Source organism: Capra hircus, chromosome 4 (assembly GCF_001704415.2).
Source record: "Capra hircus breed San Clemente chromosome 4, ASM170441v1, whole genome shotgun sequence".
NCBI lineage: Eukaryota > Metazoa > Chordata > Mammalia > Artiodactyla > Bovidae > Capra > Capra hircus.
This window is the reverse complement of record NC_030811.1, coordinates 53,713,271-53,728,777: the sequence shown is the minus strand read 5'-3', so window position 1 is coordinate 53,728,777 and position 15,507 is coordinate 53,713,271. Positions and strand designations below refer to the sequence as shown.

Sequence of the window (15,507 nt, the reverse complement as noted above, 5' to 3'; positions counted from 1 at the left end):
GATGGCACTCGGCAAAGCAGATTCATCCAGATACCTCTTTAGCTGCCCGACTTAATCCAGCTTCTCCAAACCAAAACTTTCCAGTTCCAAAAGCAAGACACATTCAACACTGCAATGTGGTACTTGCTGTAAGACGAACATGATTCTGCTCCTCTGGGTTCTGCATTTTAGGCAGAAGTATAAAATCACTAGAAGAACACATTTGAGGACACGTTTCTCAAGATCGTTCTCTAGATAAAATGTTCCTGTACCCTCAAGTTTCAAATATTTCCACACCAAGTGTAAGTATGTTTATAACACGTTTGCTGGAAAACAAATTTCCGTCCTTCTGCTGAGTTATTTTTGTGGGTTTTTTTTTTTAAAACTTAAGCATTAACAAACATATATTTATAAATTCTAGACTGTAAGGAAGTTGGCTGTTCTTCCCTAGTGAAAATCCTACATGTTTTTTTCTAGAGTGAATTATGTTTTGGTTTTCAGATCTTTTCTAGGTTGTATTGTTTATTCTTTATGTGTATTTAACTGACTTTCAAAATCACAACCTGTACTTTATGATTTCTGAACAATAAATCCTGAAAACAGTGTTGCCAGGCTAGGCCAGCTGGCTTCTCCTGTTCCTAAAACTGTATGTTCTTAGATACACACACACGTCCTCTATCCCGTCTGCTGCTGGCTAGCTTCAGTCGGTGACATGATCTCACACTCACAATTATATGAAAACAACAGCAACTTCTGGAAAGGAACCAAAAGAGGGCACGGTGGGAAGCCAGCCTTCAAGTCTCTGTCACCCTGATAGTTCTGCCCTGATTCAAGTGGCTGAAAATTGCCTATCTGTGGTTGCATGTATAGAATTCAAGATCTGTGTACCCAGGTTCTCGACCCTCCACTCCCCTGAGTAAGGTATTTAACCTCTGTGACCTTTTATCTTCTGCTCCATAAAAAAGGCACAATAACAATATTGCCCTTAAAGAACTGAGTCATCTGAGGTCATTCATGTAAAGGCATTTGGTAAGGCACTCTGCAGTCTGTATTTCATTTCCCCTCATGGCTAAACTTTCTTTGCTCCCTGTCCCTTTTATTATTATTATTATTCATTAATTTTTCTGATTTAGTTGTGGTTTTTAAATGTATCTCTAAAATGCATTAGCTGGAAAACTACACCAGTCTGTGTGCTACCACAGTAATGGATTTTTAGCATTAAATTCTTATTTATTTTTTACTGAGGTAAAACATAAGTGCATAAGTCAAGAGCTTCCCTGGTGGCTCAGATGGTAAAGAATCTGCTTGCAATGTAGGAGACCCAGGTTCAATCCCTGGCTTGGGAAGATCCCCTGAAGAAGGGCATGGCAGCCCACTCCAGTATTCTTGCCTGGAGAATTCCACGGACAGAGGAGCTTGGCGGGCTGCAGTCCATGGGGTCGCAGAGTACAGCACGACTGAGTGGTTTTCACTTTTCATAAGTCAAGTGCATAAATCTCACAGAAATAATTTTACAAATATCTAAATGTGTGCCCCTCTGTTATCACTACTTAGGTCAAGGTGGGGAGCATTTCCAGCACCTCTGAAGCCTCCATCCCCATTACCAGGCCCAAAGGCCGCCCCTCATTTATGCTTCATCCCCATGGATAGCTTTGCTAAAGTTAAAGAAAAAAAAGTTTTTTTTTCAGGGAAGGCTGGAGTCCCTGCGATAATGACTATTGCTGACTACAACAAATGTATGACCAATCTTCCCTCTAACGAGATAAAAGATTCTGGAAAGGAGGCGAGAGGCACAAACTTTCTAAGTCATACAGATCATGCACAACAAAGCCCTCATTTTGCAGCCAGTGACCCCCAAGCTCGAAGAGGCAAGTGATAGCCCATCTTCCCGCTACAGAGTAACTTTCTTTCCAAATAGAGCCCATCACAAAGCACTCCGAGCTTCGAGCTTCGAGCTTCGGGGATACGGATGCTATCGGCGAATCCCAAAGCGTCAGGACGGCTCCCCCAGCCTCTCCCTACAGAACTTCTTTCCAGGGAGCAGAGCCCACTGGGGCCCCACGCGGCCCCCGCTCCCGTCTCAGGTACACCCACGCGGCTGGCAAGCCATGCTCAGAAGGCTCTGTTCCTGAGAGCCTGTGCCCGCTGCCCACGGGGACAGGGCTGGGCTCCCCGTGAGCCACCCCCCACCCGGAGATCCGGAGTGGCCTCTTCTCCAGCCCTGCTCCCCCATCCCTGCTCCTTCTCGCCTCCGGTGTGTATTAAGGGAGGGTGCAATAGACTCTGCCACCTTCTCCCTGGTTCCTCCAAAGGAGAGTTTAAAACCCATGTGTGGACAAACCTAAATCGCTGCAGCACACACTACTGACTTCAGGGGCTTGGAGATGAGCACTGGGAAGGGAGTCTGGAGACTAAAGGAGTCACCACGAGCTGAGTGACCTTGCGCGAGTCACTTCCCATCTCCGAGATTGGCTTCCTCATCCGGGGCTTCTATCAATATATCCCCAAGCCACCTTCAGTTCGGCAATTTCCTAGTTACTCTTTACTCATCCCGGCTCATCCCGCCATAGCCCCTTCCCCAGCGAGACCCCAGCCTTTTGTTCCGGGGGTGAAGCGAGGAAGGGAGGAAGGAGAGCTTGGCGACCAGGCCGGGGCGGCCTTGGCGCCTGGGGCTGCTCCCTGGAGAGTCGGGTCGGGGGAAGACAACCAGGCAACCCCGGGAAGACCTCCTTCCCTCCGCGGTCCCGTTACAGCCCGGCCCGGGAGTCACCGGGCGGCGGGCAGCGAGCGAGGGGCTCCAGGGCAGCGCCGCGCCGCGGGCGGGGAGCCCCGGACACGAGCATGCGCGCAGCACCCCTGGCCCCGCCGGGGGTTCACTCCGCCCCGGGACGGGCCCGAGCGCCCGCCGCGACAGCTTATCCCCTCTCCCTCCGGCGCCGACCCGGGCACGCGCGCGGAGCCGCTACCTGCCGCCAGCGGTGCGGAGGACAGGACAGGACTCGTCTCTGGCCGGCTTCCCCGCCGCCGCCGCCGCCTCTAGGCTCCGGGCTCGGTCCCGCAGCACCCGTGCTTCAGGCGGCGCCGCTGCGGCCGCGCTGCACCGGGTGCTGAGCTCGGTGCGCGTCGCTCCCTCCCGGCCGCCAGCTCTGGGGCTGCCGGGACGCGGAGGCGGGGCCGCCGCCCCCACCTGCTCCGCCGGCTCCTGCCCTGAAGTCGCCGCCGCCCAGCGCGCAGGGACGCGGCCCGGGCAGGCGGGGTCGCTCTGGAACCCGGGAGGCGGGTCCCAGCCACCCGGCGCGCCTCTCCCTGTAGGAGTTCCAAGTCTAAGCTGGGGAGAGAGTGGGCCCCAAGGCTGGAGTTCCCCAGATACGAGCGACACCCGGCCCAGTACCGCCAGACTGCGGACATTCCACTCCTTTATCAGTTTATTCCAAAATATTTTGAACCTCTCCTGTGGTCCAGGCGGCGTCATAAGCAGTGGGGACAAAAGAGAGAACAAGATCATCTTGTTCCCAGAGTTCACGGTCTAGAAAGGGAAGCAACTAATGGACAGAGATATACTGCAGAACCGAGAGGAAGTGGTCTCAGAGGGGTCCCTGATCCAGACTTGGGGGGTTAGGGGACGTCTCCTCGAGATGCCGATGGCTAAGAGAGTTGAAGGATGAGCATGAAGTGGCCGGCTGGAGTGACCTGGGGAGGTGGATTGACCCAAGTGGAGCCGACTGTGTTTGCAAACTGAAATGTTTGAGGAGCCGAAAGAACTTGGGATGACAAGTAAAACCCTTGTCACACTTGACTTCAGGCCCCTGGGAAGACACAGAAGGTTTGTGTCTGAGGCGGTATGCTTGATTGGTTGGTGAGCGCTTAAAGTCTCCCACGTCCTGTGCTTTTCTGCTAGTGGAGGAACTAAGAGACTCATGGACCATTCACTGCGCTGCCTCTGAACATCTATGAACCAGGCACTCTGCCGGGTCTTTGAATGTGCTGCTGAAGGAGACAGAAAGGAGCTACTAGTCTGGAGTGGAGGAGAGACCTGTACTCAGGGCTATGTCAACACTTGGATCAGGTGCATGGGAACACAGGTGAGACAGCAGTTAATGCTGGGAGGGAGGAGGATCTCACACAGGGATGGCAGCTTGTCTACAGGTTCAGATTCTATAGCAGCTGCTGTCAAAGTATGTTCCCCAAGCAGTCGCTAACTAGTTTCTTAATTACTAGTGTTTACAGGCTGACAATGTGTAGGCTTATATTTAGAGCAAGGATAAATAATTCACTTCTCATGCCTTCCCTGTGTTGTCAAGAACAACTTCCCTGTGTTTGATTTAGGTGAAGAAGATGTAGGAAGTGGAAGCCAATAGGTACTTGCTTCCCACCTGTTTGTCTAGTGTGACTCCTATCTTTCCTGCTTTAGAACCATAATAAATGGGCAAGAAGACCTGTCCATGAGCCCAGAATTCCTACAAGGTCTTCTGCTGAGTGGTCCAAGTGGTAGCTAGTCAAATTCAAAGGCTGTTATCTTAAAGGGTAGGTATGGCTTGGATCAAATAATTATTGGAAAATTATTGGAAAGGGTGGGGAAATTGTGAGTGAGGAAAATATTTGGAAAGTGGGGACATTTGGGCTGAAAGCTTCAGGTACCCAATGTTTCCCATCCATGTAAAGTGACTGTGCCATTGGTGTCTTGTTTTAATGGACATTAGGGAAAGATTCATTCGCCTCTGGTTCCACCATAACTACAGTCATAACTACAGTACATAACTACAGGAGAGCACTAGCTATGCCAGGTGGATGAAGCAGGCATACCTCAGAGATATTGCAAGTTCAGTTCATGAACACTGCAGTAAAGCCAGTATTGCAATAAAATGAATCACGTGAACTTTTGGTTTCCAACATATAAAAATTATGTTTATACTATACTATACTTTATTAAGTATGCAATAGCATTATATCTGAAAAAGCACACAGCTTACTTTAAAATAACGTTATTGCAAAAGAATTGCTAAGCATCATCTGATAATGCAAGGATGCCAAACCATAAATCTGTAAAAAATGCAATGTCTTTGCAGTGAGTCACCTGCCCAGTAGCCAAACCACTCTCCCCTTCCAGAAATTAACATTACTGAGGATTATGATTGTGGTCCAAGACTACTGGGACAGTCCCATTCCTGATTTTCCAGTCTTTCTTGTAGCTAAGGAAGTCATTGACCGAGTTCTGGTAAATGACAGAAGGTGTTGACTGGGGGTCGTTGAGAAATCTTTTGCTGACTCTGACCTTCTGTCCCCCATGTTCCCAATGCCTTGAATGCAAATGAGATGGCTAGTAATGCTGCAACTAGAATACAACATGGGCATGTTGTAGTCAAGAGAATGAACATGAGGCCAAAAAAGCCAATATAATCAGGATGTCCCAGGATGACAGAGTGAAAAATAGGGTCAGTGTGTATGATACTGCTGGGCATTCAAATGAAATCCAGCAACAGCCCCTCTCTGAGCATTTTATTATGTGAGAAAAATGGTCCCTGAGACTAAGTTTTCTTTTCCTTGTGGCCAAACGTATTTCTGACTGATACTATGGCCTGGAAAAGGACAGACATCTCTTTTCCTGCTCACTGAATGCCTGCAATAACTCACCTTTCACACCTTCTACTTGTAAACTTATATTTATATCTGCCATGACTTACTGAGCTCTTTAGGAGAACAGCATTATAGAAATCATAAACGTTTTGTACCTGTATCCACATCATTTCATCAAGTATTTATACAGCAGCTATTAGATGGTGATAATGTACTGTTTCTGGAAATGCTAAAATGGATTCACAGCTCTTCCTCCAGGGAGCTAACAGCTTCAGTTCAGTCAGTCAATCAGTTAAGTCGCTCAGCCGTGTCCGACGCTTTGCGACCCCATGAATCGCAGCACGCCAGGATCTCCCTGTCCATCACCAACTCCCGGAGTTCACTCAAACGCTTGTCCACCGAGTCGGTGATGCCATCCAGCCATCTCATCCTCGGTCGTCCCCTTTGCCTCCTGCCCCCAATCCCTCCCAGCACCAGAGTCTTTTCCAATGAGTCAACTCTTCACATGAGGTGGCCAAAGTACTAGAGTTTCAGCTTTAGCATCATTCCTTCCAAAGAACACCCAGGGTTGATCTCCTTCAGAATGGACTGGTTGGATCTCCTCGCAGTCCAAGGGACTCTCAAGAGTCTTCTCCAACACCACAGTTCAAAAGCAGCAATTCTTTGGCATTCAGCTTTCTTCACAGTCCAACTCTCACATTCATACATGACCACAGGAAAAACCATAGCCTTGACTAGATGGACCTTGGTTGGCAAAGTCATGTCTCTGCTTTTGAATATGCTATCTAGGTTGGTCATAACTTTCCTTCCAAAGAGTAAGCGTCTTTTAATTTCATGGCTGCAATCACCATCTGCAGTGATTTTGGAGCTCAAAAAAAATAAAGTCTGACACTGTTTCCACTGTTTCCCTGTCTATTTCCCATGAAGCGATGGGACCGGATGCCATGATCTTTGTTTTCTGAATGTTGAGCTTTAAGCCAACTTTTTCATTCTCCTCTTTCACTTTCATCAAGAGGCTTTTTAGTTCCTCTTCACTTTCTGCCATAAGAGTCGTGTCATCTGCATATCTGAGGTTCTTGATACTTGTGCCGGAAATCTTGATTCTAGCTTGTGCTTCTTCCAGCCCAGCGTTTCTCATGATGTACTCTGCATATAAATTAAATAAGCTAACAGCTTAGTAGAGGATATAAGCTCGTAAATTGACTTTAATAGTTCCCTGGATAGAGGTAATACAGAAGAAATGATGAATACTGCCTGATGGGAGGGAAAGGGAGATAGTAACAGCTGAGCTGGACTTCCACGAATGAACTGGAGTGTCCCATCAGAAACCAGGGAAAGGAAACCATTTCAGGAGAGAGAAAGTCTGGAAGAGCTTGGTGGACCAGGAGCCTCAAATACCCCATGTCTGAAATTGAATGCATTTTAAACCTGACCCATTCTTGGTTTTGCCCATCTCCCCATCCATCCAGCCCAACCACCTGGCAATTCCTTAGCTTGCTTTCCTTTGTAGTACATCCCCTTGCTGAATCTCAGCTCTTGGCCCCGTCTGGTTCTACTCTTCTGCACCAATACCACCTGATATCAGAGCTTACTGCCTCTCTCCAGGACCTCCACAGTAGCTGGTCATTCTTCAACATCTTGCTTCTCTCTGCCAAACCAGTCTTCATAGTGGCCAGAGACGGTCTTGAAACTCGAAGCTGATCTTCCTGCTATCTGTAATTTAGTGATTTTGCTTTGCTCTGATGATAACTGAGCACGTAAGCACAGCACTGATGATAACAGAGATCCTGAGCTTTATCTGAAGGCACTCACACTCTCCAACACCATTTGCTCAGCCCTCTCCCTCCATCTTTTTACTCCAGTCATGTTAGCCTGCTTTCAGATCCTTGAACCAGTAAAGTTCTTTATTGTCACAAGCCCTTTGCACATGCTTTTCCATCTTTGAAGAAAACATTCCCCAAATGAACTTCTCTTCATTTTTCAGATCTCATCTAAACTCAGCCATCACCTACCTGGAACTTGCAAAGGTCAACTTCCACCGTAAGAACTCATAATCCCATGTAACTGTCTGTTGCATCATTTATGCAGATGTAATGATGCCATTATTGATTCAATGGTTAACATCAGTCTCCCAGACCAGACCATGGTGTCTGTGACCTCAGAAACTATCTCAGTTCCCACCGTATCCTTCTTTCACAGCACCGAGACTAGAACATAGTAGGCATGTATTTGTTGAGTTATGAAAGAAATAAACCAATGAGGGTTGGAGTCTTGAACTGTGTATTTGAGAGTCTATATATATTTTAAAACTTTTAATATCAACTTTACTAAGAAGTAATTTATGGATGCTAAAATACACTCATTTTAAAAGCCAACAAATATGTACCCTGATGTAACTACTACCCTTATCAACATATAGACTATTTCAAATACCCAAAAAAGTTCCCTTAGGCCCCCTTTGCAGCCAGTCCCTACCCCCAGTCCCAGGAAACCACAGAACTATTAACATTGATTAGTTTTGTCTTTCTTTTTTAGAGCTTTGTATATTGAACATACATGATGTATTCTTTTGTGTCTGACTTTTTTCTTTGCTCAGCATAATATATTTGACCTTCATCTGTGTGTGTTTTGTTCCTATTTATTGCTGGTTAGTATTTCACTGTACTATGGATATGTCAGTATTTGTTTATCCATTCACATGTTGGTGGACATTTGGGTCAATTTTAGTTTTAGAATGTTACAAATAAGTTGGCTTTAAATTTATCTTTGTAGATAAATGTTTTTATTTCTTTTGGGTAAATAATTAAGAGTATAGTTTTAAGAATCATAAACATTTAAAGATAAAACCTTTGAACCACAATGAAAAACTATTCACACCCGATACCATAATTTGTAAAAAAGTAAAACAGCAAGATATGGAGAAGTTGGAACCCTCATACATTGGTGGTAGGAATGTAAAATGGTGCAGGTCCTATGGAAAACAGTTTGATGTTTCCTCAAAAAGTTCAACATGGAATTACCATAGGATCAAGAAATTCCAGTTCTAGGCATATACTGAAAAGAGTGGAACACAGGAGTTCAAATAAAACTTGTACCTGAATGTTCATAGCAGCACGATCCACAATAGCCAAAGGGTGTAAACAACCCAAATGTCCATCAACAGATGAACAGGTAAACAAAAGACCATATATCCATATAATGGAATATTATTTGACAGTGAAAAGAAATGAAATACTGATAGATACTACAATACAAATGAGCCTTGAAAATATTAGGCTAAGTGAAAAAAGCAGATACAAAAGACCACATACTGTTTAATTCCATTTATGTGAAATATCCAGAATAGGCAAATCCATGGAGACAGAAAGCAGGTTAGTGGTTTCCAGAGTTTGATGAGAGGGGTGAAGAGGGTATAACTGCTTAGTGTGACCAGGGTTTCCATCTAGGGGATAAAAATGTTCTGGAACCAAGTAGTTGTAATGATTGTACAATTATGAATGTATTTAATGTACTTAATGCCCTTAATGCCATGGAATGCTATACTTTAACATGGTTAAAAGAGTAAATTTTATGCTATGTATATTTTACCACAATAATAATGATGATAATGATAAGATACAACTTTAGAGAGTGTGAAGGTCTCGAGCAGTGGTTCCCATCTCTGTAAAGCCTGCTTCACCACCCCATGCATCACAAGCTCTGTTTGGCTGAGAGAGGGGCTACCTATCAGGTAGAATTCAGCCAAGAGTCTTCTGTGCAAGTTTCTGCACAGGGAAGAGGCTCCACCTTGGTGAGAGTAAGTGTTGAAAGGCATCACATTCCATTGCTTAACATCAGGCTGGGGCTGACTCCTGCAGGTGCCTAGATGGCTGAGAAAGGACTTCATGAGCACAGCGCATGAAAAAGAGCAGGCAGTTCTATTTAAACAGCAACACTGTTCCAAAGAGTGACCAAGGGAAAACAGTTCACTACCTGTGGCTGCAGTTGAATCCCTTCATGCTGCCTCCCCAGATTCCACTGTTCTTCCAGAATGTGCTGCAAACACCAAAAGGTTGAGGTCTACCTTCTTTGCTTCTGGAGTAAGAAGAGAGGAAGGTAGAGACCCATGGTGAACACAGGGTTTTACTAAATAGGCAGAGAAAGAGGAGGTGGAGGGAGAGAAGGGAAAGAGAGAGGAAAGAGCCTGGAGAGAAGGGGGTGCCGAAATCAAGGAGAGCCAAGACATGGCTGAGAGTGTCGTGCTGCACAGAGGTCCCACACGAGGGCCAAGAAGTGTGATGATGGGAGAGCCTCAGTTGCCCTAGCAATCACAATTTCGGCACAGCAGGGCAAGCAGAGCCTGAGTTAGTGGGTGGAAGGATAAGAAGTGGCTGAGGGAGTGTGGACCATACACTCCCTTGAGTGTACACTGGTTTTTCAAAAACTTTGACCAAGAAGAGGAGAGAGAGAAATAATTAAATGCTGAAGAGAAGCAAGAATTCAGGGAGAGCAGAGACTCTATCATATTGTAGGTTAAGAGAAAAGACCCAACAGAGAAAAGGGTTTCAAGATTTAGGAAAGCGTGGGAGTTGAAAATGGAAGACGAATTTTTCTGAAATACCTTTGTAGATCCATTCTTTAAGAAACTGAGAAAGGATTTGCCGTACAATAATTTCACAAAGTTTTCAAAACCTTTCATTCTTCTAAGTAAATAATATAAAGCAGTATTAAAAAACTTTGATCTTGGAGACAAAAGATGTGGATTCAAGCTATTATCAACTAGCTGTGTGGTGTTCACTAGTTCAATAGCTTATTAGATCTTCAAAATCTCAATTCTTTCATCTACAAAAGCAGCCAGTAGTTTCTGCCATGTCTCAGAGTTGTTATCTAATACCAAGTGGTGAATCCCATGAAATTCATAAAAGCATTTTGTTGTACTCCTAGGACCACAGAAAGCTGAAGGACTTGACCTGTTTTTCTGTACTGTATTTTAAATTAATCTGCAGTCACTGGAAATACCAACTAAAAGATAATTATTTAAAATGAGAAATGTTACTGATAACCGTTCTCATCTTTAAAACTTCCTTATGCTATTTCAAATTATTTCTCTTTATCCACAAAACAGTCACCTTCTTTTCCACTTTGGGTAGAAAGGACAGAGTGCGGTAAAGGAAGAGGGGGCTCGGAGACCTTGTGCATCCGCTCCTCACTCCTGTCCAGGTGTGTCACGCTTCTGTGAAGATGAGTTTCCTTCATCTGGCTTTTCTTCGCTCTTTCGTAGCCAATATGGTCCATTACCCTAAAGGAAAACTCTGTTTTCAACTTCGTTGTTGAAATTAGCATCTGGGTTATAGCGATTACAATTTACCAAGGACTTTCCTCAGTGTTATTATAATGATCAGCCTAACAAGCTGAGAGTTTGGTCACCATATTTTAGATGACAAATGGAAGCTCAGAAGTTAATGGGCTTATGAAAGTCTCAGGGCTGGTAAGGAGTACAGTTGTGAATGGAAACCAATCCTAGGCCACCAGATTCTCAGGTCACTGCCCCACACAGTGCCTGGTGTGGAACACATCCCCCGAATGCATGACTAGAGGAATGGCTCATTCCTATTCCAGCTTAGTTGTGCCTTATGCCACTACCTGATTCATGGTAAAAGCCATCATGCCATACTGGAAGCCTTTTAAACTAGATTTTATCCTCTTCTGGAATTACTTCTTCTTCTGTCTGCATTGCACAGCATGCAGAACTTCCCTGACCAGGGACTGAACTCATGTCCCCTGCAGGGGAAGCAGTCTTAACCACTAGACCACCAGGGAAGTCCACGGAATTACTTACTTCTGTTAATGGCAGTAACACTCACCGATTCTTTGAGGCCAGAAACCTGGGTCATTCTTCCTTTCTCCCTAACCACCACCACCACCACCACCACTTGATCCACCACAAAACCATGCCCATTCTGCTTTCCCGACACCTTCTTTACCTGGTCATTCCCTTCTATCGCCGCTCGAGTTCAGAGCTGGCCCACTGCCATCATCTCCAAACTGCTGTCTCTGGCTCCAGTGTTCTCCCAGTTCCTCCCAACTGTTTCTCCTGTGTATCCAGAGATCGTCAGGAAGTGAAAATTTAATTATCTAATTTGCCTGCCTAAAATCCTTCAATTGTTCTTGTTTGCTTTGGAGGTAGAGCCTAAATAACTTAGTATTACATAGGAAATGCTACAAAATTTACCCCTCCCACATCATCTCCCATTTCTCAGCTTCCCTCTCCATATTACACAGTGTGCCAGTTGTCCCAAAGGACTTGGAAACCCTTGGATTCACCCTTTGCTTTCCTGACTCTGCCCTCCCCCAAGCCATTTTCTTGTCTTGGAATACGTTTTTCCTCCTTGTTACCTGGAGGACTCCTCCTTATCCTTCACATCAGTGCTCCCTTACTCTAGGGAAGCTTTCTGAATCCTCTGGGTAAACCAGGGGCCCCTCTTCTGAGTATTTAACGCCCTCTTCCTCTACTTGAACAGTAGCACTTAGAGAATGTTGTCGTAGCTATTGATTTATTTGCCAATACCCTCAAGGGCAGAAGTGGTGTCATCGTCCCAAGGCCACCAACACCCAGCACATTAGGTGTCATATAACAAGTCAGTACTCAGTAAATGTTTAATTGAGTAATTAATTAACAGAAAAATCTAGCCCTCTTTTTTTATCTGTCCAGGAAAAATTCTGTAACCAAAGGACAACAACTTAGAAGTGACAAGTCTGCTAAAGTCGATGTTTTCTTTCTTTTTTTTTGGTGATAAAGAACTCTGGCTAAACCTGCCATGGTGTGAAACTGTGAGGCAGTCTGGAACAAAATGATAGAACAAGAAAGACAGTTCTGAACAATTCTTGGGTCAGACCTCAACTTTATGGCTTTGTTATTCTGTTTCAAATGGTGCAAACTTTTGAACAAGAGCCACATACATTTCAAGTGTTAAAAATAAAAAAGGTAGCCCAAGGTTAAATAAATGCACTTGAACAATTTCTGCCATTTTGGGTAGGCTGTGTTTGTACTGCCAAAACAGAGACAAGGGTGAGCAAGAGTCGTTTGTTCTTGAAAGTCCTGGGGTTCTGCATGTTAAGGTGATAGCAAGGGCTGGTATGTGACATGGTGTTAAATTGCTACTTAATGGCAACATAGGAGAGTGACAGCTTCTTTGTCTGAAAGGTCAGTCAAACAGGTGACACAACCCAGCCTGCCTTAGTTAATTCTTAAAAAGAGAAACCTTAGTCTTCCTCTTTTCACATCTTAGGATAACAAGTTGAAATATAAGATTAGCTCTGTTTCTCTGTCATCGAAAAGACTGGTATTTCTTTTTCTCCTCCCAGTGCTGGTATTTCTTAATCAGAGACAACATAAGGTTGAAGGAAGATACTGACTTGTGTAGAAAAAAATAATCGCATACTTGTCTAATAGCATTGCCCACCAAGTCGCCATAGCTTAATAAGAATAAAAAGACTGAGTCCTGGAATCACTTGGAAAGAAGTGATCATGAATCAAAGTATATCTTAAATCAGCTGAAAGAGTTTATCCTTCTTGGCTATTCAAGCGAATAATAAGAAAGCACTTAGTGAAGATGGGGGAGGAATGCTGCTGGAAAAGTCTGCTGAGGAATAAAACCCCAGCAGGGAAGCCCAATTATGATACCAAAAGCCATGTGATACAGCTCAGGAAAAAAAAAATGCATAGGAATAGGAGTTTCAGGGTGTAACTCCATGTACCCAAAATTCACATTATAACACAGAAGATGTGAACAGGTGGAAGATAGGCTGGAAATTCCTTCAGGGTAATAAATAATTGTTCCTCGTCTTGAGAAGAGGAACTGGAGGGGTGACGGGGAAGCCAAATTCTCTGAGGGAAAAAAATAGCTGACATTGGTTAAACAAGCACCATTCTAAATGCTTTACTGTGTCTAAGTGTCAGTTCACTCATCCTCACAAGAAAGATGGGTTCCACCCTGTGACCTCTGCTCTAGCCACCGCCCTACATAGGCTCTGAGATCAGAGCTCACTAGGATGTCACACATGTGGGCAAAGACCATTAGTGTCCTCCCCTTCCTCCCTCTCTCCCAGGCAGGCAGGAGATATACTTCTTTTTCTTAAATTAGGAAAAAAAAAAGTTCTATTTGAATTTTTTTAAATTTTACTTTTAATGATAAAATAATATATTTTCTTGGTTCCCTGTAGAGAGAATTCAGAAAACACAGAAAATTACAAAGAAGAAAATTTGCAAATAACCTATATTTATTCTACAACACAAATAAGCACAGATGATGTTTTAATGCACTTTCCTGAAACACACACACACCCGTCCATATACATATGTATACAACCATGTTCTGCTCTTTTCACTTAACACTACGTCATGGGCAAATTTCCTTGTCATTACATACTCCAGTAGTAAAATGGAGGGACCAAGGCAACTGAAACTTGGCTGTGATTCACTCCCTATTTTAAGTCAGTCTGTGAGTGACATTACTCTTAAGGGCAACTGAGTCTCAAAGTCTAGCTTTTGTTTGGAAGAAGACTGAGAATTAGCAGCCGCTCGTGTGTGGAGAGTATGCATCTGTGCAGTGAAGAGACATTTCACTAGGTGTCAAATCACAGCTGAGCAGAAAAGAGAAGGATGGAGCTCAGGTCTGGCAGAATGTAAGCCCACTCATTCTTTCTCCTTCTTGGGTGTCATCGCAGAACTCTGGCTTAGCCAGTGAAATGAAGGAGAAAGAGTTGATGTGGCTCTTATTTTGCTCACCTCCGTCACACACAGGGGGCTTCCCAGGTGTTGCTAGTGGTAAAGAACCTGCCTGCCAATGCAGGAGACATAAAAATTGCGGGTTCGATCCCTGGGTAGGGAAGATCCCCCAGAGAAGGAAATGGAAACCCACTCCAGTATTCTTGCCTGGAGAATCCCATGGACAGAGAAGGCTGGCGGGCTACCGTCCATGGGATCACAGAGAGTCAGCCATGACTGTGTGTGTGTGTGTGTGTGTGTGTGTTCTCTCTGGTGTCCACCTTCCGGAGTTAAAATGACATTTCTTGCTGGTGCTGAGATTGAGATAGTCTTTGAAAATAGAAACTTTGATTTCTGGAAGCCACAAAATCAGTTGATAGCAGTATTGAGTTCCTAATATGGATAAAATTAATCCAGATTAATCTGTTAGTTTATTTCATTTATTCATTTATCTCTCAATAATTTCAGTGTGGGACATGACTAAAGTAGTTTGGATAATTCGGTGAAAGGACAACAACATGTTATTTGTTTTCATATTTTAAAAATCAATTTTTTAAAATCAAAGTGATGATGTGGATAAGTTTAGAAATAGTGCTAAAAAGCTTATATGAAAAAATGGAATTCCCTTACTCCAACTGCCACTTTCCTTTTCTGCAGAAGCAACCACTCTCAAATATTTTAGCTTTTTCTTTTACTATCTACTTCCATATTTTAAATAATATACATAAAATACCATTGCTTGATTTATTGTTCCAGACATTTTCTTCTAACTTCTGTCAAGCTAGATGAGGATTTAGCTTTTGCATTGCTTATATTTTAATTCATTTATTAATTTATTGTTAATCATATTCCCTTCTGTAGTTTCTCGGCACAAATTTCAGATAATCTATGCATTCCATCCTCCTACTCCAAACTGGGCTGGTTGCTTCCTGGGCCTGCTAAGCAACTGCCGTCTTGGGAAATCTCTCACCCTTCCTCCCATACTGGATCTCCTGTTTCCTGGGATCCACATTTTCTTCCTTCTTTCTTCCTAGCGCATTCGTCAGTAGTTGAGACTTCACATACTTAGTTGTTAGTTTTCCCAGGTATGGATCTCTAGGATGTGTTCTTTAAATGTAGATGGTACCAAGTCACTGTCGTCCAGCTAACAGTGGTGCCATAGGCGAATTCATTGCTGTTCGGAGCCCTGGTTCTTCTTTGGGAACTTG

At 44.1% G+C, this 15,507-nt stretch overlaps 1 protein-coding gene across 1 annotated transcript in view; it reads right to left on the bottom strand.

The window, feature by feature from the left end:
* Positions 1 to 3,166, bottom strand: part of WIPF3 (WAS/WASL interacting protein family member 3) — an 83,762-nt gene extending 80,596 nt beyond the window's left edge. The window contains exon 1 of the mRNA XM_018047101.1: positions 2,946 to 3,166. The gene's annotated coding sequence lies outside the window, so the exon portion shown is untranslated. The remainder of the gene's footprint in view (positions 1 to 2,945) is intronic.